Genomic DNA, 26,798 nt, shown 5'->3' with positions numbered 1-26,798 from the left:
TTATCCCAACCCCCAAGAACCATCTTCCCAGTGTCCTCCACTTCAACCCATTGTATCTAAAACTTTCCTCTGAGCACGCTTGCAACCCAACAACATCCCCAGAGCCCTTAGTATATCTTTTTAATACCCCAAAACACTTAACATCTCTTCAATGTTTACATTCTTGCATCATCTCATTGGTGGAGTCTCTTCCAAATATCCCAAGCAGCTTCTACTTTGATGTCTGTAACAGTGTATCTCTTAAACACCACAGCATATCCACCCCAGTGCCCCTGCATCATTCACACCCAAAGTCTCAAATAAGATTCCCTTAACATCAAGTGCAACGTCTGCTGAATGTGCCGGTAACTTTCCCCCCAGAATCTAAACAACATCTGGATAAAAGGGAACTCAATTTGCTCTTTTTATCCCCAAACAGAAGGAGCAACTGGACTGTGTCAATCTCCATATGGCAGCCTTTGACTTATGAACCCTTATTAAAAAAAACCTTTGTCTTTCACACTTAACAAAATTAAATTTCACGTTAAATAGATGCAGTTTGTGGGAAGTTGTTAAATCAACGTGGATGGGGGTGGGGTGGGGTGGGGGTAAGGAAACCAACTCTGAATATTGAATTGCCATTAAAGCCAAAAAATGGTTTAGAGAAGTGCTGTGGGAAAAAAAAAGAGACTGGATAAAAAAAAAAAATTGTCCGTTTACATTATGGTGCTTTGATGATTATGTGTTGTTTGGCTTTGTGAAGTTCTTGGCCAAACAGCTAGGAGCTAATTATTTTTCTAAGAAAAGTGATGAGGAAAGGAGCTGTTTACCTTATAAACAAAGTAATTCTATTAGAAAAAAAGAAACAATAACTGCATTTTATTCCACTGCGCTACTATTCCGAATGCCAGGTCAGTGGAGACAGTTTACCTTTTGGATTGTCATTACTGTAATGATCTTGTTTGCACTCACTATAGGGGAGGAAACATTAACTAACAACAGGTACTTCCAAATTCCAGGCATCAGCAAGTACAAGTGCATGCCATAAAACCTTATGTATCCGTACAAAAAAAGAAAACAGTCATGATGGGTGATAAAAGATCAAATAAACACTATGCTTGTCTAAAAAGAAAAAAAGTAATGTCTAACACCCATTGTGCTTAATTCCAATGATTTCCTATAGACTGCACAGTCATTTTCTTGCACCGACACAAAAGAGGCACATCCAAGCAGCCGACTTCCAGCTATTACTCTAAAATCTTCAGAAAACATTCACATCTCTTTCTTACTATCATCCTTTGTTTACAGCTAATGGGTGCACTATTTATAACACTATTTATACATTTATACTTATTATTTAGCTATACTAAGCTAAAAATAGGCCTGTTTACAGTTTTTTCACAGCTCAAGGGAAGTGCATATATTTAAAAAGCATCTGAAGCTGAAGACTAACTAGTCTAAAGTTGAAGCAATGTGACAGATGGCAATGTTTTCTTATCTAATGGAATTAAATGTAAAACCATGCATGCTGGAGAAATTGAAAGATAATTATATTAAGGTTTATATCTCCAGCATGGATTTAATGTGTCTTATTTTATGTTGATTTTTCTTCTCCTGTCAAAATGAACTGGTAATTGTATAAATATCAGGGTTCTGTAAGGAATAACACAACAGTACACGCTATTTAGCAACTATAAACAATTAAAATGCCATTCTTTAAATTATGAATCATTGTAATTATTGGAAAATCTCTGTGGTATGAGCAGAATGTCACTCCAGATGATGCTGTTATACAAAAATAATGTATATGTAAGGTAGTGGCTTCTGCCTTGGCATCTGTCTTGTGCACCACCTCCATTGTCAACCCCCTCAATTACACCACAATGATTAGCCAATGATTACAATGTTTTATTAATTAATCAACAATATGTACATTTTAATGTTTTATAGTTAGATTTAATGCCTTGAATTATTGGAGAGACAAGTTAGTTCCTGTTCTCACTAGCCACCAAATCATTCCCTCACCAACCCCTCTCGGTCTGTCTTCCTTTGTCCCACTCTTTCTTTCTCTCTCTCTTACACACACACACACACACACACACACACACACACACACACACACACACACACACACACACACATACACTCAGAGCACAGCCTGTCATTTTACCGAGAACATGTCAAAAACAGAAAGCAGTACCAAGACAGCGGGTTCTTACTATCGAGATTTCTTCCATAAATGGTAAACGTCTCCAACAAAAAGTCACCACATCAATGACTAGAATCAGTTTTATCTCTCTTTTTTTTTTTTTACTGGCCCTTCAATTATGCACAGCACTTGTAATCCATCTTACACTTAATATTTCTGTTAAAAACTAGTAACTAAATATAAGGTACACCTTCTGGCCAGTCAGATTAGAGCATTCAACTGCTGTGGTATCAATGCACAATATCAGATTTTAGTGTCCGATATCCAAGTGTAGATCAAAATATTTAGGAATACCACTGTCAATAATGTGTTAGACATTAGTGCTTTACACTGCATTAAACATTTTATGACTCAGATCAGACTGACTGCAAGCAGATGTTAACCGCTGTACTGGATTCAACGGCTTGCTTAGGGCTCTCTAGCTCAAGTTGTGTAAAGCTAGACTGAGCTCCACTTGCATTCATGAAGTGATGTTCCCTACACCCAGCATAGTCTGTCCTTGTTTTTTCAAGTCAACAAAGCAAGACATTCCAACCATTTCCATTAAACCTATTTTCATAACTACTCGCTACCATTGCTTTGTGTTCTTGATAGAAGGTAGTTTTTTCTTGAACCTTTTTTTTTAATGGGTTCTTGGTTTTTGATGCTGTAACCAAAGATGGCTTCTTTCTATGAACAGTTTACACTCAATTATTTCCAAGTTTGAAAAAAATCTATTCCATTTTCTAAAGTGTAAGTGAAAATAAGCACTATGCAAATAAGCATGACAATTCAATGAATATGTAAATGGAATTCATGACATGATCTGGCTGAACTTTTTGAGTATGGTTTAGCTCGTTTCCCCTTGAGACGTCTGGCATCGTGGCATTTCACTAGAAAAAAAAAAAAATCAAGATTCACATCATGATTATTCCTTCAAAATTGCCTTAATGCCTTTTCATTCTGACGAATAACCTTGTGAAATACCCTTAAGTTATTGCCAATTTCACATAATAAAGCTTCCGTTTCATAATTCGATTCTGTACTTTGTGCACTTGTACTCGTACTTGTACTCACTTATAATAATGAAATGAGGAAAAGGAATAAGATGGGGGAAAAATATTATATGGCACTTCTGCAGTAACACGTTTTCCCGGAGCTGTTTCGGATGACAAGCTATATTTTTTATAATTCCCAAATGTGCAGGAGTTGCTGTTTCACTTTTACTGTGACATTAGACCTAGGGTACATCACCCTGTGTTCTTTTTACTCTTTATCAGTAAATGTGTGTGTGTGTGTGTGTGTGTGTACACGCATATTTCCACTGCATGTGAACTCTCAAGAGCAAAACCCTGACTCATTGATCATTTCACATAAATCACAGAACCCACTTGCTCATGACAGTGTGTGTGTGTGTGTCCTACCTCTCAGTTCTATATACCTCACCTGCATATGATCCAATCTTCATGGCTGTGGGCGCTGTCCTTCGTTTAATTTCCTTTGCCACCTTTTTCTCTCTCTCTCTCTCTCTCTCTCTCTCTCTCTCTCTCTCTCTCTCTCTCTCTCTCTCTCTCTCTCTCTCAGTTCATCTCTCCCTCTCTCTGCCTTTGTTGTTGTCAGTGTGATCTGCTAATGTAATCCCATTATGTACAGCCCTTGTACCTTATCGCATTACGTTGAGCCTCCGTGGCCGTGTGTGTGCCTCCTAATGCGGTTCATTCGATAAAAACAGATTGATTGGTGTTCATGATTGATCGACTCATCAATTGATTTCAGCCTGGATAGTGGGACAGACATCATTTGAGCTTAAAGGAAAAACAAGCAAACCAACAACAACAAATGCCCCAACATTCTGCTGCATTCATCAGCTAAGGTATATTTGAAAATATCCACTGATGTGTGTTATAAACATCAGGCTTGTTGTTGTGCCATGCTGGGTGATTTGACCATCGACCCTTGAAGGATTAAAATGCATTTTCATTAAATCCATTAACATTTTCCATTCCAATAAAGTCCCTTAAACAACAAAGTAGCCTACAAATTTCCAATGCATAATTGAGGCTATTATTTCTCATTTACTGGCTGTCCTTTTTTTTAAGGTCATGCAAACCAAATACTTGGTACACTGCTCATGCACTTACAAATGCTCCAGGTGGGAATTATAACTTTGCTTATAGATTTAATTATTTTAATCGTCCACAAAGAGACAAACCCAACTGTGATGTATGTTCTAAAATGTCCATGGGGTTTGGTTGAAGTGGGGAGACCAGGAGCTTTTTGTTGAATGTAGCACTGCTCTTATAAAATCCTGATCACAGGAATTTAGTAGCTGTTTATAACCTTTTATAAGGCAATTAGAAAGTAATTAGAAAGTACTTGCTATTAAAAAAAATGACAACAAATTCTGTATTTGCAAATCAGACGCTTGTTTGACATGAGTTTATATTATATTAATCCAATGTCTGTTGTGGTTGAGTATTGAGTATCTGATGTGTTGAGTATTCCACAGGCCTGTGGTTAATACACCACACAACATTATGTGTGCAATATGTTTTGTCCCACAGTGGAACATGGAAACGTAATGTTTTGGGGTTGTTTTGGAGCAGGGAAGCTTTGAGACTTATTCAGGGTGAAAGGAAAACTGAACCAACCATTCCATACTTCAACACCTTGCAATTCCATCTGGACTGCAGCAAATTTTAACCAACTTCACCAAACAGCAAAACAAAGACCTGAAGCATACATCCAAGCTCCATAAGCATTATTTAGAGAGCAATCTATCTCTCTATCATAGAATAACCTGCCCAGTTCTAAATCCTATCGAACTGCTTATGAACTGTATCACAAAATCTACTGTAGAACATCTTTGGCAAATTTTACGAAAGGCATAGGAAATTATTTCAGCTGAATGTTTATGGAAACTAACTGTCTGGCAGCCAAAAGTGTGTAAAGCTGTTATCCATGTCAGGCTATTCCGGGTTCGGAGTACACACTTCCAGGTCGGTGGCCATCTTGGGGTTTTTCCTGCACTGCCCAGTATTTAAGGACACCAAAGATATTACCTCACTGCCAGATTATCTCACCGGCTTTTCATGTCCCTGTGATGGTTTTTGCCACTTTGCCTGCTCTGGTACCTCTTCCCAAGCCCTGTTCTGCCTGGCTTACCCTGGATACTGCTTTGGACTCTGGACTATCTTTTGGTTTTTGTTATTGCTCTGACCTATATTGCTCTTTTTGCCATGCCTGATTTTGGAACTGTTTTTGGATCTGATTCTGTCTGCCCTTTACTGTTTTTTTTGTTGGCATTTGGAATTTTGGACTGTTTTTGGATTCTGATTTGATTCTTTCTACATTGCTGTCTGCCCTCTCTCTGATTTAGTACTCTTATTTCGGAATGTTTTGCTCTACTGTTTTGGAGCTGTTTTTCGGTCTGTGTTTTTTTTCCCCACTGAATGTTTCACTTATTAAAAAACATTCATATCTTTTTCTCTTTTTATATATATTATTAATTATAATTATAATAATATGCACGCACATGCACATACACTGCATTTCATTGGTGATGTACTCAGAACAATGACAATGAAGTCCATCAGCTTTGTCAGTTCACAATGACAATAAAGTTCACCAAGAGGATGGGGTAGCTCAGTGGTTAAGGTTTGGAAAGTCTTAGGTTTAAATCCCACCACCACCAAGCTGCCACTCCTGGGCCCTTGAGCAAGGCCCTTAACCCTCCCCTGCTCAGTTGTAAGTTACTCTGGATAAGGGGATCTGCCAAATGCCATAAATGTAAATGTAAAGTTGAATTCATTCTAATCAAAACTTGATAAATGATCAAATATATGATATGTGCTTTATTGTATGGCTGTGAAAGAAAGGGAATAAAATATTTGATGTTAAAGTGATGTTATTGTAAATAATACACTTATGATACTTGACAACCCTGTCATTGATTATTTCTCTACCACAGCATGCCAGGTCGTATTTTACTCCTTGTGTATTCATTTTCCGACATCGACTTGCTCGCTTTGCCATGTTATTTTTTTGATAACCTGGTTATCATACCATGAAAGTGCTAAATCGTAACAGCCCGGATTTCCATACGCTTGAAATAGATTGCATCCTGCCTGCACTATGTTTAAATATATCAGCATTTACAAGACATGAACTGGGTAATACAGTTATTTATTCCTCTGTAAGTGCTGTATCACAGAGAACACTAGAAAGCTCTGGCATAGCATGATGCTTGTAGAAAATAAGAGATATTCATTTAGGAGAAAATGTGCTCTCATTCATAAACTAACCCCATATCTCTCTTGGAAACTGAGTGATTGTGTGTGTGTGTGTGTGTGTGTGTGTGTGTGTGTGTGTGTGTGTGTGTGTACATTTTGTTAATAGGAAGCCTGTCACTGCCTCAAATGGAGCCCTGATACCCTGGCGTATGCTAATCCAATCAAGATTGTTTATCATTAATTAGTGGTGATGACTAAAAATAGTAGAGGCGGTGATAGTGGTCTGAAAAGCTGAGCAGGTTTAGACGGATGTGCGGTGTCTCACGACTCCGACACTCTGCAGCCTGCAGCAAAAAACATGCTCAATGCAGTGGCTCGTTTTTTTTGTTGCATTCTATTATCCTTACTTGTCCTTGTATGCTCCCCATGCTTACAAGTTTGCTTAGATAGGGCCAAAAATCTTAGAATTACGCGCAATAAACTGCTCTCAGATCACAATAAAGCATCTACTAGCACTCTCCAATTCCATCAGCTTTGTCAGTTCGGGTTTTATCTTCTTTTTCAACGACGCTGTGGTTTAATCAGTGTGTGTGAGTTTGCTGTGTGCTGTAATGTGGACAGTAGGACAACAGCTGCCTTTGCACCGTAATCAAGAATTACAACCAGCCATAAGGTGTGCATGTGTGTTTGTGTATGAGTGTTATTTATGTAATGAATGTCATTTAGAGTGGATTTGGAGTTTATCTTGGAAATGCTGGCCACGAGGTGGGAGAATTCACACTGGATGGGACGCCACTACACAACCTTACACACAAACTGTGCCCATGTATAGGTCACAGTTTAAGGTCCTTAAACATATAAACATATAAAGATATAAAGATATAGCCACACACATGGTTCTACAGCACCTTAGAGAAGCAACAGCCTGTTTCTTGGAATATTTAAGCTATACTTTTGCTTTCTTAAGCAAATTAATAATTACAGTAATAAATAGTATATTATATAAGCAAATACCACCTGACTTTTTCAGCTATTTGTGTTTTTTCTAAGAACTTATACCCAAAAGTTTAACTACAAGACTCCATCTAGTTGAAGATCTTGATTCGCCTGCTATAGAGCTCTGATCTCAACCCCACTAAACATCTTTGGGCTAAATTGGAATGCCGAATGCACCTCAGGCTTTCTCAGCCTACATCAGATTTTATGATATTTTTTAAATTAAAATAGTTGCCAAATAACAAAACAAGATGTGTCTTGCAAAAACACACACAAAAAAAAAAAACCTACTGCATGAAGCTGGGATTAACTTAAAAAAAAAATCTTTTTTATCATTTTATAATCATCCAACTAATTTATCTTCAGTTGCAAAACCATCACCTTTGCTATTTAGCTTGTGATTAGCTTATATCACATGAATATTAATGACATACCAGGGACACAAAAAGGTCTAGATAAAAAGCGGTGTCCTCCCCCACAGCCTCTGTCTTAAAAAAGTTCACTAATCAGTGGGAAATGAACAGACATTTCAACAAGGTGTTTACCCTAATCAAGAAAGCTGTAATCTATTAAATATAGCAATAGTAAACGGTGCAAAACCAATACATCCCTTTCTTTGGTCAACTGTAATAGGACAGGATTCAATAAACTAACAAAAAATGTCTCAGCGAGGTGACGGGACACCGCCAGCCTCCAGAACGACTTCATAGCATACCAGCAAAGCCATGAACACCATTCTTTCTAAAAAGCATTATTTTGGCCTGGTGTGTGAATGGTTAGGGTTTGCTGTCTGCCACAAAGCATCAACATCCCATCAGTGTTCCTAAGGCTTAAGATGTGGTCACTATAAAGTTTTACAGCAAATTCAGTCTTATCAAAACAATCCATAACTTGGGCAACCTGTGGATGAGTTTGGTGCCTAGCAGACTATTAATACATGCCAATGCATATACATATGTGCATATGCCAATTATATAAAGTAATATTGTCACTTCGATTAAAACAGACAATCAAATTGAAAAGAACAAATAAGGCCAATTATAAAACCAGACAAGCTCTAGGGTCTCGCTTCTTAATTCATGGCGTAGTTTCTAGCAGCAAAGATGCTCCATTACTCCAGTACATCATTCAAAATACTGCATTGTTACATTCATTCATTCATTCATTTTCTCCCCCTTATCCGTAATTCAGGTCGCGGGGGCAGCAGTCTAAGCAGGCCCCCGCCTTCGACTGCTGCCCAATCCTCACAGCACCGTCCCTTACGGTCCCTCCTGCAGGTGGTGAGCCCACGGGAAGTGCATTGTTACAGTGAGCTATGAATTACTTTTTAATGTAATTATTTAGTATTGCAATGGTTAAATATGGAGAAAGAAATCTAAAGAAAGTTTAGAGTTAGATCAGTCCGTGGCCATTGGGTTTTGTTTTATAACAAATAAATACTGTATTTATATTTCTTGACAAAAAAAAAACTGTGAGATTTCGTTTTTAGGATTGGTTGTTCTCTCCTGCTTGTTGCTGTGCTGTGTTTATTTACATTTCACTGGAGACCTTTATCTTCTGTCAAGAAATGCAAAAGCTCGTCTCGGTGAAATCAGTGCTACATTTTTTTACACATTGCAATCAGTATATTATAATAACTAACTTCAACCATAACACCGAGTCTGTCCTTTTGTTATGTTATTTGAGCAAAGGGTTACTCTGCACACAAGAGTGTTTCTTTTGAGTAATGCAAATAAGCATGCCTTTGAGTGATAGAAATGGGCGTGTCTGAGAGGCACAAGTGAGAATGTCTTTGAATGGTGCAAGTCAGCGTGTCTGAGGGGGTAAAAGGGAATGCTTGTTTCTCGAAATGTTGAAGTTATTCAGTTATCAGTAAAGGGCTCGAAGTGTTTTGAGTCCTGCAGATTGGCGTGTCTTTAAGTTGGCGTTTCGTGCCAGCGAGCAGCTGACTGTGCACTTTGGCCTGCATTCTATCACAAAAGGAAAAAAATCATAAAACACTTAATATTTATTTATTGTCATTTTGAGTTTAAATGCAAGTTTGATAAATACTTGTACATAAATATTGTATTTGTATGTTTGCATGTGTGTGTGTGTGTGTGTGTGTGTGTGTGTGTGTGTGTGTGTGTGTGTGAGAGAGAGAGAGAAAGAGAGAGAAATGTGTCCATAATGTTTTGCATAACCGCAATGCCAGAATCTAGCCCGAAGCTTTTTTCTCTCTTTCTCGCACACACACTGATATTAAACAAAATCAGTCAAACAAAACAAAAACAGGACAACGACAGTGAAGCATTTCTGACGTTATGCCTCAGGACTTTACATTTGTGACATGATCTAATAATTTCATTTTCCCACCAATAACAGAAAATGTAACATATCCTGCAAATAATATGGAAACAGCTTATTAAGAGTCAGAGACTGCGCTACAGTTCAAAACAGGTCTTTATATCTATGTGCATACTGATGGCCCAATATTAATCTAATAATAAACAGCATGTTTTTCATGAAAATGCTCTAATTACTTTGCAGTACTAACTGTCAATAAACTTTTTGCTTCATGTGACCCAAAAGTCTTGCTTTAACTGCTTGAATATGTAACATTTTAAATGACAACCAATGACAATTTTAATTAAATGTTCTGTTTTTTTTTCCCAAGCTCATTTCCTTGTCTCATTTAAAAACGCCTTAATCCCATAGAGACCTGCTTCAATTTTTTTTTTTCGATTTGACATGCAGATCACTGTTTTATCTCATTTCCATTTTTGTTCCTCTGGAGACCGGCTTGACGAATGGAGGCTGCATGTTAGAACAGCTCTGGACCACTGCAGATTTAATAGATGTTTGTGTAAGGACCACATGGGCTTCAGCATTAGGTTTTAGTGCTGCTCATGAAAGATTTCTTGCATAAACACTATAAAACCATAAAGTATAACAATATCTGTGTACCTAAGGCAATTGCTGGCTTTTAACTGTCATGTATACTTGTATTTCACTTTACATCAGAAATCCTTCAGAATATATATATCTATATAGTTATATCATTAAAGAAAATTTCAATTAATTACTTCTCTAAGCAGCTGCTGCACAATTATAAGGAATTACAGCCTTGTGCCAGATCTAGTCTATAAAAGAGTTGACTTCAATCACAAGTCCCAGCTATTCAAAAACAGTAAAGCTTCAAACATCACAGATTTGTGGGATGCTGCACGATGTCCGCCTGCCAATACACAATTATGAAATCAATTTCGCATCAAAAAAGCAGAACAGATTTTATGTATGATTTATATCAATGCTGAAATGAGCAATCTGAAGATTCATCAAGTGTTTGGTAACAAAGGAAATATTGATGCTTTAAGAAAATAAGCACCACAAACAAATGAGGTATTAAAGCTGAGCCATCTTCATGTCTAAAGAGCAGAGAGAAAAAAATTCTGAACTGCCCGTGCACTTTTTGTATTTTTTTTATTGGTCCCGCAGGGCAGTGCAGACAAATCGCTTTTCAATGCATTTAGCCAGAAATAAAAAACACAACAGAAAGGCCTTTAAGAGCTCAGGGCTAACCCTATTGTGAACATGTTTCAAATATGTTTACTTCATCTGACAAAACACTCTCTCAAATGACAATTCACAAGATGCCAGCTCATATGAAAACTCTTGAATGGCCAAGGTTATTGTAAATTATGGGGTTAGTTTTTTTTTTTTTACTGTATGTAATTCAACCAAATTTAATTTGCTAGTTACAGAACTCAGGGGAGGATAAATCAGTAGCCCCACACAATTATGACAGGCAGATTTTATATGCTGGCTTTTTTTTTTATTATTCCAGTTGCCCAGTAGACTCTTTCTACTGATTCCTGATAAATAGTAATATATAATAGTTACTTTTACTAAATAACTTTTTCATTCGATGTGTGTTTAGAATTAATGTTTAAATCCGACACTGGTATGACAAAGTGATCATGTCTGAATGTCACCACTTGCTGCACTAATCATGATGTGACTAACATCAGAGCATTTACAATACATTTATGGCATTTTGCAGATACCCTTATCTAGAGCGACTTACAAAAGAGCTGTGAAGTCTCTTTTAATAAGTACATTCTAATACTGGCTCATTAAGACACAGACTAAGAATATAACCCGTCTAAAACTCTGTTGGGAAAGAATATAGTTCGAAAAGCAAGTTTTTGTTCAAATAGGAGAAGAGCTAATTAAAGTAGTGCTGTCAGAGGTAGGTCTTTAGACGGTGTTTGAAGACAGCTAGTGACTCAGCTCTTCAGGTATCAAGTGGAAGTTCCTTCCAACACCTCAGGTGCCAGAACAGAGCAGTCTTGAAGCATGTCTTCTTTGTACCCTGAGAGGTGGTGGGACCAGTAGAGCATTGATCAACTGGTCACACTGTTGCCCCTTATTGGAAATGTATATACTCTGTTCCATCCCTCAGTATTAATATAACTAATGCACTTAATTAGCTAACTAGTTGATTTACATTATTATTTCACATTCTCTACAATATAAGCAATCATATTTCTATTTGACAAAAGCAGGGGATTATGCAGCACATTCACATGTCCTCGTCTGTGTAACAAAACGATAATTCATGCACCGCTGAATCCCTTCTCATTTATCAGAATGCTTGAGATATTAGCTGATACTGTTACCCACTGCACAAGGTGAACTAGTTACTTCAACTGTCACGTATGCCAGAAGTTTCTTGTGAATTATAGAGGTAAAAAAAATATGATTCCATCAAGAGACATATTGTGAAAGTTTGGATTAATTTAATCATTTTCATCCATCTTTTCTAGTTAGACATTAGAATATACTGCATTCTTTTGAGATTGAAAAGTGATAATTCATTGCCTGGCAGCCAATTAATAAAATTAAATGAGGCAGATTTGCAAAGATGGCAAATATGATGATATGATTATCATGACAAGAACTATTTATCACATCAATTTTATTATATTTTCTGCTTATTAAGCTAGTATTAGGTGCTATTTAAAGACTGAAGCTTTTTATTAGAATTTCTAACTGCTGGAAATCTACAAAAAATTTACTTTTGATTTTATGTTATATTGTAGTCCGCATTTTCTATCCCCATTTTTTAGCTCTTGGGGATCCATAGTGTACAACACTTCACTGGTTTATCCACACACTTCAATACCTAGTATCTATCTTCAAGGCCCATATTCACCAACGTCATCTAATCAGTGAGTTACCTGACTGTCTTCATGCCATATAAGTAATTAACTAGGTTTTGCATCAGCCTCAGCAAGTCAAATGACTTAATCAACCTCCCCTGTGTTTCTCTTTACACTGTATTCAGCACCACTATACAAGTTCCTGTTGTTCAACATTTTATTGCTAAGCTTTTGTTGTTGTAATTTTCATGTGTTCCTCAGCCTCGCTCATGGCCTGCCTTGTATCCATATGTTTAGAGTTCTTGTTTTTACAGATCTGGCTGTTTGTTTTGCATGATATTCAATAAAATCTACCACCTCAACTCATTCCTGACAGTTATTCTGTTCTGTACCTCACCCTTGATTAGTTTGTCTATTTATACCCTGCTTTTTCTGAGCCTTGTTTCCTGTGTTTCTGTTTTCTAGTTTATTTTCCGTGTTTAGACCCTCCCCTCTGTTATGCTTTTTTAAATTATTCATATGTCTGTGATTACCTAATTTCCTGACTTGCCCCTAATAAATAGCACGCTGATGCATCATCAACCCGCATACTTCCGTGTTTTACTTTAATTAATGGATTATAATAAAATATAATGTATACCAGTATAATAGGGCCATATCATTAGAAACAAGACAAATAATTCGTAATTTCTGTGACAGTTTATCATCAAAAACCATAATCCTGTCAGACCTAATAGCAAGTAGTCGAAATGCACTATTTGTGATTTAGGTGATTTAAAATGTGTGTGTGTGTGTGTGTGTGTGTGTGTGTGTGTGTGTGTGTGTGTGTGTGTTCTTGCATGCTTAATGGTTTTCTGAGTTCCAACATCTGTAGTGTTTCACAGTTTTACATCCAAATCCAATGTTACAATCCGGTTTCTCAATATGCCAAAGCTTTGCCCACTGCTGCTATGATCCGCTATGCTCCATTTGCCAAGGAAAAAGTGTGAGATGTGTGTGTGTGTGTGTGTGTGTGTGTGTAAGAGAGAGAGAGAGAGAGAGAGAGAGAGAGAGAGAGAGAGAGAGAGAGAGAGAGAGAGAGAATTGCCTCTGCATGATTTTGGCACAGCTTCACAAAGTACTGTAATTTTAAAATATCCATATAATACAAATGTCTTTGTAATAAAGAATAACTTATAAATAATAAATGCATAATAATGTTAATGAGACCGCCTGATCTGTTGATTTAAAAATGACTCCAGATAACATTTTCATCATTATAATTCTGCCATTAAGCGAGTGTGTGTCAGGTTAGTGTGCACTCATCTTGGGTGTGTGTTTAATCGCTGACGTGGGTATTTCCTGCACTGGCATGGACACTGTGCCCTACTGGCTGCCGGCTGTCACAGAAAGGTAGGAAAGGAAGGATGTGGACAGAAAAAGAAAAAAAAGTGTGTGAATGTGAGGACACACTCTCTTTTTTTTTCCTCTCTGTCGTTTTTCCCTAATGATACAAGCAACATGGCCACCCAGGAGAAACTGGCAATGAAAAAGGACAGAGATTCTGGGGATTGTGGAAAAAAAGGGGAGGTATGAGAGAGAGACAGAGAGAGAGAGAGAGAGAGAGAGGGAAGACCCAAGGGGGGCAAAGGGGGGGTTACAAGAGAGAGGGGAGAGAAAAAGAGAGAGACATGGGGGGGGGTCCAACATATACAAGATTGAGAGAGAGAGATTTATTTCCTGTCCTACTGTCCTCGATACAAACCCACAGGAGAGATTTTTCTCCCCAAAACTGAAAAACTTCCAGGATTTTCTCAGCAACCCCTAAGTAAAATCTGACAGAGAGAAAGCGAATCTACTACTCTGTATCTTTTCTCTGCAATTATTTCAAAATATGTGGAATATAATCATTACACCACATGCTGTATTATTATTTTGTCCTTTCGTTTATTTCAATTGCTCATGATAGTTTTATTATGTTGTGTACTCCAATAAAGCTTCACTGCTATTAACTTGACAAAAGGATGACAAACAGACAGAGAAATGATGATGGATTTGATGCTAAAATGATAGGGAAAGAAAGATAAAGAACAACAGAGGCGAATGGAGGAAGAGAGTCGGATCTAAATGCTTAGAATTAGGACGTGCCCTATACAGTCACAGCAGTGTTTAACATTCGCACGCACGCTATGATAGAAGCTCATTAAGCCTGAACATTCAGCAGTCCCTTCAGCTGCAATTAGGGAAGACCATCGACGGACAATATAAACATTCTTTTTTTGCCGTTAATATTGATGACAAAAGATAAGGTCAGTAATCAGTTAGCTCTGATTTATTGGACACAGCCATGGTGCTTTATTTAAACGCAAATCCAATAAATGAATAAAGAACCTGGCAATTGTTTCATTTCAATGTGACCTAAATGATTAATGCACATGTGCGACTTATAGCATCAACCACTAGATATATCGAAAAAGGAGAATGTATATATACAGGGTTTATGGGTGTATGGGGAGCAAAGACGAGAGGCTGATGCTAGGTTAAGGAGTGAGGGAATAGTTTTGTCATGTGCACTCGTGATACATGTGTTCAGAGTGTGCATCTGTGATGCAGGAGCTGAAAACATGATGGAGTCTTCTGGGAAGAAAGCCACGGGGACATGGCGAAAGAAAAAAAAGACAAATGTTTGGAAAATAAAAATGGAGTTCCATCGAAGAGGAAACTGTTAACCACAAACACAGAGAGAAAGAGAGAGAGAGAGAGAGAGAGAGAGAGAGAGAGAGAGAGAGAGAGAGAGAGAGAGAGAGAGAAAGAGAGAAATATGAAGCATTGCATTATGAAAACTACCAATAGACTAAAACCTAAATGCAATTATGATCCTGCAGAAGCCGGTGCAGATGCCCTTACAGCACTGCTGTTCAAAAGACGCTGCTTGAATAGAAATTCATAATTAAACCATACCAGGAAATTCTAAAGCTGCTGTTGTTAACTCTAGGGTTTTCAGTCCCCAGAAGTTACAGTTCACTTTTGCACTACTGCTAAGAAGCTGTTTTATTTGAGTAAAATTCAGATCTTTAATGCCTCACAATTTCATGAATTGAAACTTGCTTTTGTCAGCATAGATTCTCTATATCTCCCTACAGTCCGTCTTATATACTGTCAAGAGTTTGCAGATTTTGCAGACACGAATGAATTACAAGACAACTGGTGATAACTATGTATGTTTAATACTCCCAAATAGATCTCAATCCAAATCTGTAGATATTTGTGGCAATTCTGTAAGATTTTTAGATTGCACATGAATAATCCTGTGTAAAAAGACAAACCTGTGCATGACCATTTACCTGTCAAAAGTAATTTATGTAAATAAAATGTTCAGATTGGAGTTTTATCTGTTATAAATCCATAACAAGATTAATCAAAGGTTCATATTCATATTCCAGCTTGGAATCAAAATTTACAATGTTATAATGCTCATGTTAGAATCACAAATCAGAATAAATGTACATTATAATACAGAACTGGCTACACTAGCAGCACAAGGCTCATCACTGTCACTTTTTGAGAGCTATAATACAAAGAGAAAAGTCTGGGCATGTAAGGGGTGTGGCTAAAGCAGAATCATTTCAAATGTAAACGGATATACGTCTACAATGAACGTGAGAAGTGTTTTTTTATTTAGAACTCTATTTCTAGTTCTATGTAGAGCTTCACAGGAGATGATATCAGTGAGAAGTTTCCAGTTCCTACTTTGAAAGTGAAGAAGCAGTAACATTATGAAGAACCTTGAGTGTACCTACAAACATGTGGGTCAGATTTTAGGTTGATTTACACATTTTTTTAAATCAACTTTTAATTTATACTTTTAAAGCTGTGTTCAAAATTTCCCCTGACTGAAAAATTACTCAAAACTCTTTCAGGTAAGGCAGATATAAATTATTAGAAACACAAATAAGGCATGAACACACACACATAACTTGGACTTTTTGAATCGCCTAACACTTGTAGGTCATGATGTCTAGTGAGGGTGCACAGACAGCAGTGTTACAAATCAGACTTAGCCTTCAGGCCTTTTCGGACTGAACTGGTTTGACATGAACTGGTGGGGTAATATGATTAATACAAAAATAACTCTCAGATTTTCGTCATGTCTGAATGGGTCATGCAAGTAATTTTTATACACCGTGTCTGGAAAGATTACTGTATTTCTTGCTTTCTATAAAATGACCAGTAAAATCAACCCCAGAAACCAGAGTATATCCCAACTGAAGTGAGCTGATTGTGCTATATCCTGTAGGAACATCCACAGTTTGTTTCTATCTCTTTCAGTATAATGACACTCCAGGAACTGCTCACTATTTTCACTAAAACAAATCCAAGCATCGGTCAAGTGGCTTAGCAATAAAATATAGAATTGAATGATTCATCAGAAAAGCTACGTGTCCTTGTGCTTTAAGTATTTCCTGGCATGGATTCAGTTTTATATTCCTGGTAGGTCAAATGGTAAAATGTGGAGCTTTAAAAGGTCTTAACAAACCATAATACAAAATTTTGCCATCCAAATATTGTGCATTATAACTAATGCACAATGAGAACTACTGTACCACCATCTACTTTTACTGCACTGTATTGTCTGAGCAAAAGCTAGAACTGAAATTCACTTAACCAGCCTTCATGGATACAAATTTGTGCTAAGGATTCGATTCTTTGATATAAAACTCCATGCATGTCTGGGATGCAAAATTTCTGATGTACTTATCAACTGTATGAAACTCGTCGACATTAAACGAAACGATAACGCCTCTTCTTTGTGTGGAAAAATCTCTCCGCAAGTTCAACTATAATCTTTATTAAAAATTACAAAATAAAAATAAAAAACGTTCAAAGATATCAAATTGAAAAGCTTTGGGGATATGGGATTCAGGATTATTTGTTGTTTAGATAATTTTTTTAAAAGTTTTTATTTCGCCAATATTTTGCTCAGGAGTTTAGATAATAAAATAGTCATGAGACCATCTAACGATTAAGCAGCATGGGTGGCGAGTGTTTAAGGACAGAGCTAAAGCATTAAATGTTTACAGTTAATCATCAAAATCCATGATCATGACAGACCTAATAGAAGATAGTCCTAATGCACTACATGTGTTTTGGGATTTGTGTGTGTGTGTGTGTGTGTGTGTGTGTGTGTGTGTGTGTGTGTGTGTGTGTGTGTGTGTGTGTGTTTGGATGCACTACATGGGTTTTGGGATTTGTGTGTGTGTGTGTGTGTGTGTGTGTGTGTGTGTGTGTGTGTGTGTGTGTGTGTGTTTGGATGCACTACGTGTGTTTTGGGATTTGTGTGTGTGTGTATGTGTGTGTGTGTGTGTGTGTGTGTGTGTGTGTGTGTGTGTGTGTATTACAATGTATGCGTGGAATTTGTAGTGTCATGCCTCCTGGATGATTCATACATCTCTGCTTGAAGATATCCTAATGACCAACAACATAACGCACACAGAGGCACATCCTGGGTAAACACATGCCGTCCGAATAGAGATTTCGGATACTCGACAGCACAACTCCCAATAAGGAGACACGGGGAAACCGGTATCGTGTAGAGCCTCGATATACCGTGCCGCCTTTTCCAAAGCCGCGCATTCAACTCCCGAAATATTTAAGCAAAGCAGCGTTTTGTGCGAATGGAAACCGCATTAACACAAAGAGAAAAGACGCGTTCACACACAAACTTGTGCGCATTTATAATCCCATTTCATGAATGAGGTCTCTGCATTATGGGTTGGGCTGAATTTTGTGTGTCAGCATAAAAAATATGAATAAAAAAATTGTCATTTGAAGAAATTCGTGTGTTTGCTCTGATATCGTGTCCCACACGTTTGTTGAATGATCAAATCCATGAACTGAAGATGTGTTCAGTGTGTCTGAGCAGCACACGGCGAGCAGCTTGTGAATGTCATATTAACTTCATGAGATGTGCACATGTGTGTGTGTGTGTGTGTGTGTGTGTGTGTGTGTGTGTGTAACTTACCTTTTATTTCTAACAAAAATTATCAAAAAATATTAATAGCTAATGAGCTTCTTCGTTCTTCATTCTATGGTTCTCGGCGCTCACTCCGAAGGAGAAACCGCGCAAGCAGAAACGCAACGTTTTGTCATTTTCATCCTCGCAAAAAAATAAAAGAATTAAAAAATAATAAACGAATGTAAGTTCCACCGTTCAGGTTCATTGATTTAGGGGTGTAAAAAAGGCAAAAAGAAGAAATTTAATGAGACGGAAACCAAAATATAAAGCGGACACTTGTTCAAAATTAAGTCGCTCCATCCAGTGTAGCGAGTCAGTCAGTCATCAGTATTACCATCATGCTCCAGCCCATCTCTCTCTCTCTCTCTCTCTCTCCTCCGAGCATCCATCCATCCATCCAATACTTCACCACCCCGGCTTTCTCCTTTAAAAATAGAAAATAGGTGTGTGATTAACACCGCGACTCGCACTCACGCTTTTCCGACTCCTTGTATGTGTGTGAGTTTTTTTCTTTCTTAATCTATTATTTTCCTGTCAGCCCTATTTTCCCGCCTTGGCTCGTGTGCTCGAGCGCAGAATGTCACGCGCAAGCGTCTCCGCGCCGTAATTCGCGCGAGGTAAAAATTTAAAGCGCGAGGTGGAGAAATTAAACACGAGGGGGTGGAGAGAAGGAGGAAGAGAGAGAGAGAGGGAGAGAGAGAGAGAGAGAGAGAGAGAGAGAGAGAGAGAGAGAGAGAGAGAGAGATTTTTTTTATATATATATATATATATATATATATATATATATATATATATATATATATATATATATATATATATATATATATATATATATATACAGTGAGGAAAATAAGTATTTGAACACCCTGCTATTTTGCAAGTTCTCCCACTTAGAAATCATGGAGGGGTCTGAAATTGTCATCGTAGGTGCATGTCCACTGTGAGAGACATAATCTAAAAAAAAATCCAGAAATCACAATGTATGATTTTTAAACTATTTATTTGTATGATACAGCTGCAAATAAGTATTTGAACACCTGAGAAAGTCAATGTTAATATTTGGTACAGTAGCCTTTGTTTGAGGTCAAACGTTTCCTGTAGTTTTTCATCAGGTTTGCACACACTGCAGGAGGGATTTTGGCCCACTCCTCCACACAGATCTTCTCTAGATCAGTCAGGTTTATATCCTGTCGCTGAGAAACACAGAGTTTGAGCTCCCTCCAAAGATTCTCTATTGGGTTTAGGTCTGGAGACTGGCTAGGCCATGCCAGAACCTTGATATGCTTCTTACAGAGCCACTCCTTGGTTATCCTGGCTGTGTGCTTCGGGTCATTGTCATGTTGGAAGACCCAGCCTTGCCCCATCTTCAATGCTCTAACTGAGGGAAGGAGGTTGTTCCCCAAAATCTCGCAATACATGGCCCCGGTCATCCTCTCCTTAATACAGTGCAGTCGCCCTGTCCCATGTGCAGAAAAACACCCCCAAAGCATGATGCTACCACCCCATGCTTCACAGTAGTGATGGTGTTCTTGGGATGGTACTCATCATTCTTCTTCCTCCAAACACGTTTAGTGAAATTATGACCCAAAAGTTCTATTTTGGTCGCATCTGACCACATAACTTTCTCCCATGACTCCTCTGGATCATCCAAATGGTCATTGGCAAACTTAAGACGTGCCTGGACATATGGTGGTTTAAGCAGGGGAACCTTCCGTGCCATGCATGATTTCAAACCATGACGTCTTAGTGTATTACCATCAGTAACCTTGGAAACGGTGGTCTCAGCTCTTTTCAGGTCATTGACCAGCTCCTCCCGTGTAGTTCTGGGTTGATTTCTCACCTTCCTTAGGATCATTGAGACCCCACGAGGTGAGATCTTGCATGGAGCCCCAGTCCGAGGGAGATTGACAGTCATGTTTAGCTTTTTCCATTTTCTAATGATTGCTCCAACAGTGGACCTTTTTTCACCGAGCTGCTTGGCAATTTCCCCGTAGCCCTTTCCAGCCTTGTGGAGGTGTACAATTTTGTCTCTAGTGTCTTTGGACAGCTCTTTGGTCTTGGCCACGTTAGTAGTTGGATTCTTACTGATTGTATGGGGTGGACAGTTGTCTTTATGCAGCTAACGACCTCAAACAGGTGCATCTAATTTAGGATAATAAATGTAGTGGAGGTGGACATTTTAAAGGCAGACTAACAGGTCTTTGAGGGTCAGAATTCTAGCTGATAGACAGGTGTTCAAATACTTATTTGCAGCTGTATCATACAAATAAATTGTAAAAAAATCATATATTGTGATTTCTGGATTTTTTTTTTTAGATTATGTCTCTCACAGTGGACATGCACCTACGATGAAAATTTCAGACCCCTCCATGATTTCTAAGTGAGAGAACTTGCAAAATAGCAGGGTGTTCAAATACTTATTTTCCTCACTGTATATATATATATATATATATATATATATATATATATATATATATATAGATAGATAGATAGATAGATAGATAGATAGATAGAGAGAGAGAGAGAGAGAGAGACAGAGAGACAGAGAGATGAGAGAAATTTTATATATATATATATATATATATATATATATATATATATATATATAGAGAGAGAGAGAGAGAGAGAGAGAGAGAGAGAGAGAGAGAGAGAGACAGACAGAGAGTAAAGAAGAGATCGATAGATAGATAGATAGATAGATAGATAGATAGATAGATAGATAGATAGATAGATAGATAGATAGATAGATAGATAGATAGATAGAGAGATAGAGAGAGAGACTAGATTAAGAAGAGATATGTAAAGAGATTTAGATATAGAGAGAAAGAAAGAAAGAAAGAAAGAAAGAAAGAAAGAAAGAAAGAAAGCAAGAAAGCAAGAAAGAAAGAAAGAAAGAAAGAGCATTATCATGTCTGGAATGAAATTCTAGTCCATTGCAGTGCATACACACACACACACACACACACACACACACACACACACACACACACACACACACGAACACACACACACACACACACACACACACACACACACACACACACACACACACACACACACACACACACACACACACACAAGGGGTATATTAAAGTAGCTAATCAAACTCCTAGCAAGTTTTTAGGGACTCTAAAATGCTTAAAAGCTCTCAAAGGGGCCTAAAGGTTGTCCCAGGAAAACATTGATATTGGCAAGAAGCTTTCTACCTTGCATTCAGATTCTGTGTTCATCTGCTCACATATGCATAGTTTTTTACTGTATTTGGTCCTCCAAAATCACCTATATCACCCCAATATCGCCTTTGCACTTTGATTATGGTGCTGTATTTGTAGCTTTGGATTATATTTATGACAAGAGAAATGTGAGAGAAATATTGTTTTTTCCAGCTAAGCGGTTTAGAATGTCCCTGTTTTTGGGAATTGGGAGGAAACCTGGGGAAAACCCCACATGGACACTGGGAACGCTACTCTGCGTTGACAGTAATCCAAAGCTCAGGACTGAATCAACAAACCTTTAGCTGTGAAAGGGCAACGCTACCCAGTATGCCACCATGTTGCAATATGTATACACATATTAATATGTCATTTGGAGGGGAAAAAAATGATTTATTTCAGTATCCTAGTGTCAATTTCATTCAGCTTCAGTAACCAAGCTTGTGATGTATCTGGAATGTATTGCACCAGATAGAAATACACCCTAAATCACACTGAACCATGCACAGACATATTCACATATTCACAGTTTAGCATATCCAATCCACCTACCAGGATTTTTTGTTTGGAGGTGGGAGGAAACCCAGAGGAAAACCACATGGACATGAAAAGAAGATGCAAAACCGAGCTCAAGATTGAAGCCCCTGTAGCCTTGAGGGGGCAGTGCTCCCCACTATGCCACCATGCTGCCATTCAATTTTCATTTTCTCAGTTAATTTATCTGGTATCCAACATAGCAGTAGCACCAAACATTTGTCAATCACTAACATGAGCAACACTAGTAAGACAGTCTTTAAACAGATACAAAGCTACCGACACAGGTAGGCACGACTCCTAGACAGCAAATTTCCTTTTGTTCCATTTCGATCTCATCTGGCGCACATCTGCACTGCAAGAGCAATGCCAAAACTCAGTCACACTTCCAGCCAAATTAGACCATATCATGTGGCTCACAAAAAAAAGATGAACAGAAGTTACACAGAAGGTTTGAATGGGTGAACTTTGCATTTCTGTGTTTCACATACATCCGAGACACCAAATCCTGTGGAATTCCTCAGAATTAAAATCACACTAAGTTTACAATATCCTCTAATTTAACGTAGCCTTCTCCACAGTTATAATATGTGATACTTCTTCGCACATTTTTACAAAGAACTTGTTTTGTCTGTATCCACATAAACAGCTAAATTGGTACCTGTGCTTTATATATATATATATATATATATATATATATATATATATATATATATATATATATATATATATATATATATATATATATATATATATATATATATATATATATATATATAAATCAATTGCACCATGGATATTTTGTTTTTCATTTTGTGAAAGTGCAAGTTTGAAATAATATTCATGTAATTTCTGTTTCAATTTATTAAACCACCAAACATCCTTTATAAGTTATAATTGAGGAATTGTGCACAGTCAATGAATAAAATTTTAATATAATGAAAAAAAATTGAACATAAACACAGCAATAACCATTAGGATCTCTTTTAAACACCAGGTTACTGTTTTTTTGTATGTATCTACAGTATGCATGTATATATTTTTTTTATGTATTTGATTGAATATGAATACAATATACAGTTTAAATGAGATGAGGAATACAGGTTATATTCAAGCATATGGTAATTCTGTTTAGCATCCATAATGTAAGCAATCTTTACATAATTGAATACGTGTAAGACTAAATTATGTGCATACATGTTTACATTGTAAATTATGTATGCCGTAATTATATGAGGTCAGAGCCTGACCTAACAGCAAATACAGTTGTTTCCATTGCTTTTTTCATCTATTTATACAATCAAAAGTATGCACTGGAATACCAAATAATTAAATAAACATACAAAATTTTAATTGGTGAAAAACAAAAAGACTTTTTCTGTCACTTATACAATACAGTTGTGTGAAAACCTTTTGCGTCACCTATCCTATCTTTTTAGAAACCCAGGGTCAAAGATGATATGGTGCCAAAGTTAGGTTTAGAGAACATTGGCCAGGCTTTATTCATGTTTACAGGAAAGCTACAGTAACTCACATAATTAATATTTAAAGCTGTGGTGAAAGAAAAGCATCTTACAAAACACAACATAAAAACATTGAGGCAGATTGGCTACAACAGAAGAAGACCATAGATCAGAACATATAAAGGTTTCTTGATACCAGGTCATACTCTATTCTTGGACATGATAGATCTAAATTCAAGGAACTGATCTCAAGTGTTGACACCCTCCAACCTATTTTACACAATGCTTTAGGAGGTCAAACACTCACTTTCAGAAACTGCTTCATCCTAGTTGGATCTAGATACTTTAACTAGGTTAGATCTCATCTAAATCCTGTTCATTGAGCACTGGGTGTTTGTAGGGATTACACTTTGAATTGAACGCCATTCTATCACAGGGCACCAAACGTACACACATATATACACTCATTTGTAACTTGGGAGGAATTCAGACATTTTACCTGTTGGTCTGTTTTTAAGATGTGGAAGGAAAGCGGAAAACCTGGAGTAAACACAAATGAACATTGAGAAGATCAGTCGAGGAGAAATTTGATGTAACTACTATCTACAGAATATCATCACCATTTTAAACACGTATTTTGTTCAGGAAAATCAGTGAAAATAAAGATGTTAACATTCATCTCACCATCATCAGGATCAGGCTTTCTCTTTCTCTAAAATCATACACACACAAATAGAAAAAAAAAAAAAAAAGTTGAATAGCACCCATCAGAATATAGCACTTCTTGTGCTCAGACACTTTCTGTTCAGTCATTTCCGTGTTAATTCTATTCCCAGCCATGCACATGCTGCTAACTGCCAAGCCAGATCTCAGCCCTGCTTGCCATTAGCCCAACTACAGACAAATGAACAGCACAGATCATAAACTCATCTGCAATCATTAAATCTAACAGCTATCTCATTAACTCTGTTAATGCGAAGTGTGATATATCTTCATGAAACTCAGTCAAAGGCATTTGGGTGAGCTAAAGTACAGGACAATGTAATGCAAAAAGCAGACTTGTTTTTCTAGGAAGATTTTATTTTTATTTTTGGAATTATGTTGCTAGAATAAATTCAAGAACGACAAAATTGCAAACAGCAATCATTTTAGTTTAAGATGTAGAACCAACAGCTAACTTTACAAGCTTGGTAAATTATGAATAAATGAATAAATAAGCTATATAAGTTAGTTCATTTAAAGTAGGCAGCTGCAAAATATTGGGTAACTTATATCATGGGCCAAATATTCCCTCTGTTTTTTTTGTTGAAATACCATTTAGTTGAAATAAATTATTATAAAACTTCACTGGTATGAATCTCCTGGTCCACCAGTGCCATTTGGTCCGAATTAATTATAGCTCTCAATTTGTTCTTATTAGCAACCCACCAACTGATGCATTGCTAATATTTTGGTAGAATCGAGAATACTTCAGGGAATTTACAAGAATATATGAATAAACAAGAACACACTGAGGAAAAAACAATATTTGAACATCTCAGAGCCTGACTTTTTTAAGTATAAATGTTATAATAAAAAAAAGCTCAAACCAAGTGTCAGGGATTCACCCTGCCACGCCCCCCTCTGTAGCTGTCAGGGATTCACCCTGCCACGCCCCCGTCTGTGGCTGTCAGAGATCCACCCTGCCACGCCCCCGTCTGTGGCTGTCAGAGATCCACCCTGCCACGCCCCCCTCGATAGCAGTCACGCTGCTTCCCAAGATTACCGACAGCTGTGGCTCATGAAAGATCAGACTATATAAACTCACGTTCTTGAGTCACAGGCTGTCGGTCGTTGTATTGTCATGCAGGTAAATCGCGTGGCTGCTCAAACGCCGGGATTCACCGCTGGCTATTTCTCCGAACTCCATTTCCTTATTGAAGTACTCATTGCCGAAAGCTTTACTTGCATTGGGATTAGGCGTTTGACATTCGCGCTCATAGTGGATACTTCGTTACGAGCGGATGTCTGGGTTTGCTTTTGTTTTCATTGGTGTATGAGTGTTTTGTTTTTTGCACCTCAATAAAGAACATGATTGGACTTTATCTGCTTCCGCGTCTGCAGCCTGACACCAAGGTCTATTCAGATTGGATTTTTTTAATGTAAAGAATTGTGATAATGTAATTATTTTCATTGCTACTTTAGTTTCACTTGAATTGTCATGTCTTTTTTTCCAGGGCCATTCATTTTTCAACTCCTGGCAAAACAATAATATACAATATAGATTACATTTATAATTTATAGATAATATAATATAATAACATAATATAGATACATAACAAGACAAGTCTTTCAAGTCAAATTAGTTCTTATGGGTTCATCTTATAGTCACTTGAGCAAGTTATGATCTTGTGTAACCAGAATTTGAATTAACCTGAGATGCATGTATTATGTATTGGCTGGATAGTGTGACAGATATTTGTACATCATGAAAATATTTTCATCTACAAAGACTTTTACAGAGACCACTTATCCTGTGGGAATTATGCATATCGATATGTGAATCATTACAGTCATCCTCTGGCAACATTACTTAACAGACATATGTCGGGAAATCTTATCCTACCCAAGTGTTATACACTTAAAACATTCATGGTGCTCCATTATACATCTGCTAGGAAGTGGGTTGACATCACTGTTGATAACTTGGCCTAACATTTACCAAGCATGTGAGAGGATGAATATTGACCTAGGACTTAAATCTCTATCATATAAAAAAAAATATTGATCTCAAACATTATTCTGATGGATATAACTAGATCACAGACTACAACATTGCAGTGATGTAGCCTTCTTTTAAAATGAAACACCACACCACTTGAGCGAGTGCTTCTCTTCCTCCCGTATGTAGTTTGCATACTGATGACAAAATCATATAAATGTGATTTATGTAGGTTTAACATCCCGGCTCAAAAATGCCACTCTGAAAGCTTAACGTTACTTTATAATTACTGTCTTATTGACAGTAGGAGGTATGTATTGACCCAGGGGCAAGGACTGTCTGCTGACAGTAATA

General features: G+C 37.3%; 1 protein-coding gene across 8 annotated transcripts in view; it reads right to left on the bottom strand.

The window, feature by feature from the left end:
* The window catches only part of flrt1a (fibronectin leucine rich transmembrane protein 1a), a 55,864-nt gene extending 36,689 nt beyond the window's left edge, over positions 1-19,175 (bottom strand). For all 8 annotated transcript variants that reach the window (XM_083531590.1, XM_083531591.1, XM_083531595.1 and 5 more), the window contains exon 1: positions 18,541-19,175. The gene's annotated coding sequence lies outside the window, so the exon portion shown is untranslated. The remainder of the gene's footprint in view (positions 1-18,540) is intronic.
* Positions 19,176-26,798: the final 7,623 nt, after the last annotated feature.

The sequence above is a fragment of the Silurus aristotelis genome (genome assembly GCF_946808225.1).
Source record: "Silurus aristotelis genome assembly, chromosome: 26".
NCBI classification, from domain to species: Eukaryota; Metazoa; Chordata; class Actinopteri; order Siluriformes; family Siluridae; genus Silurus; species Silurus aristotelis.
Note: the sequence above shows the minus strand (reverse complement) of the source record. Positions and strands in the feature narration are given on the sequence as shown.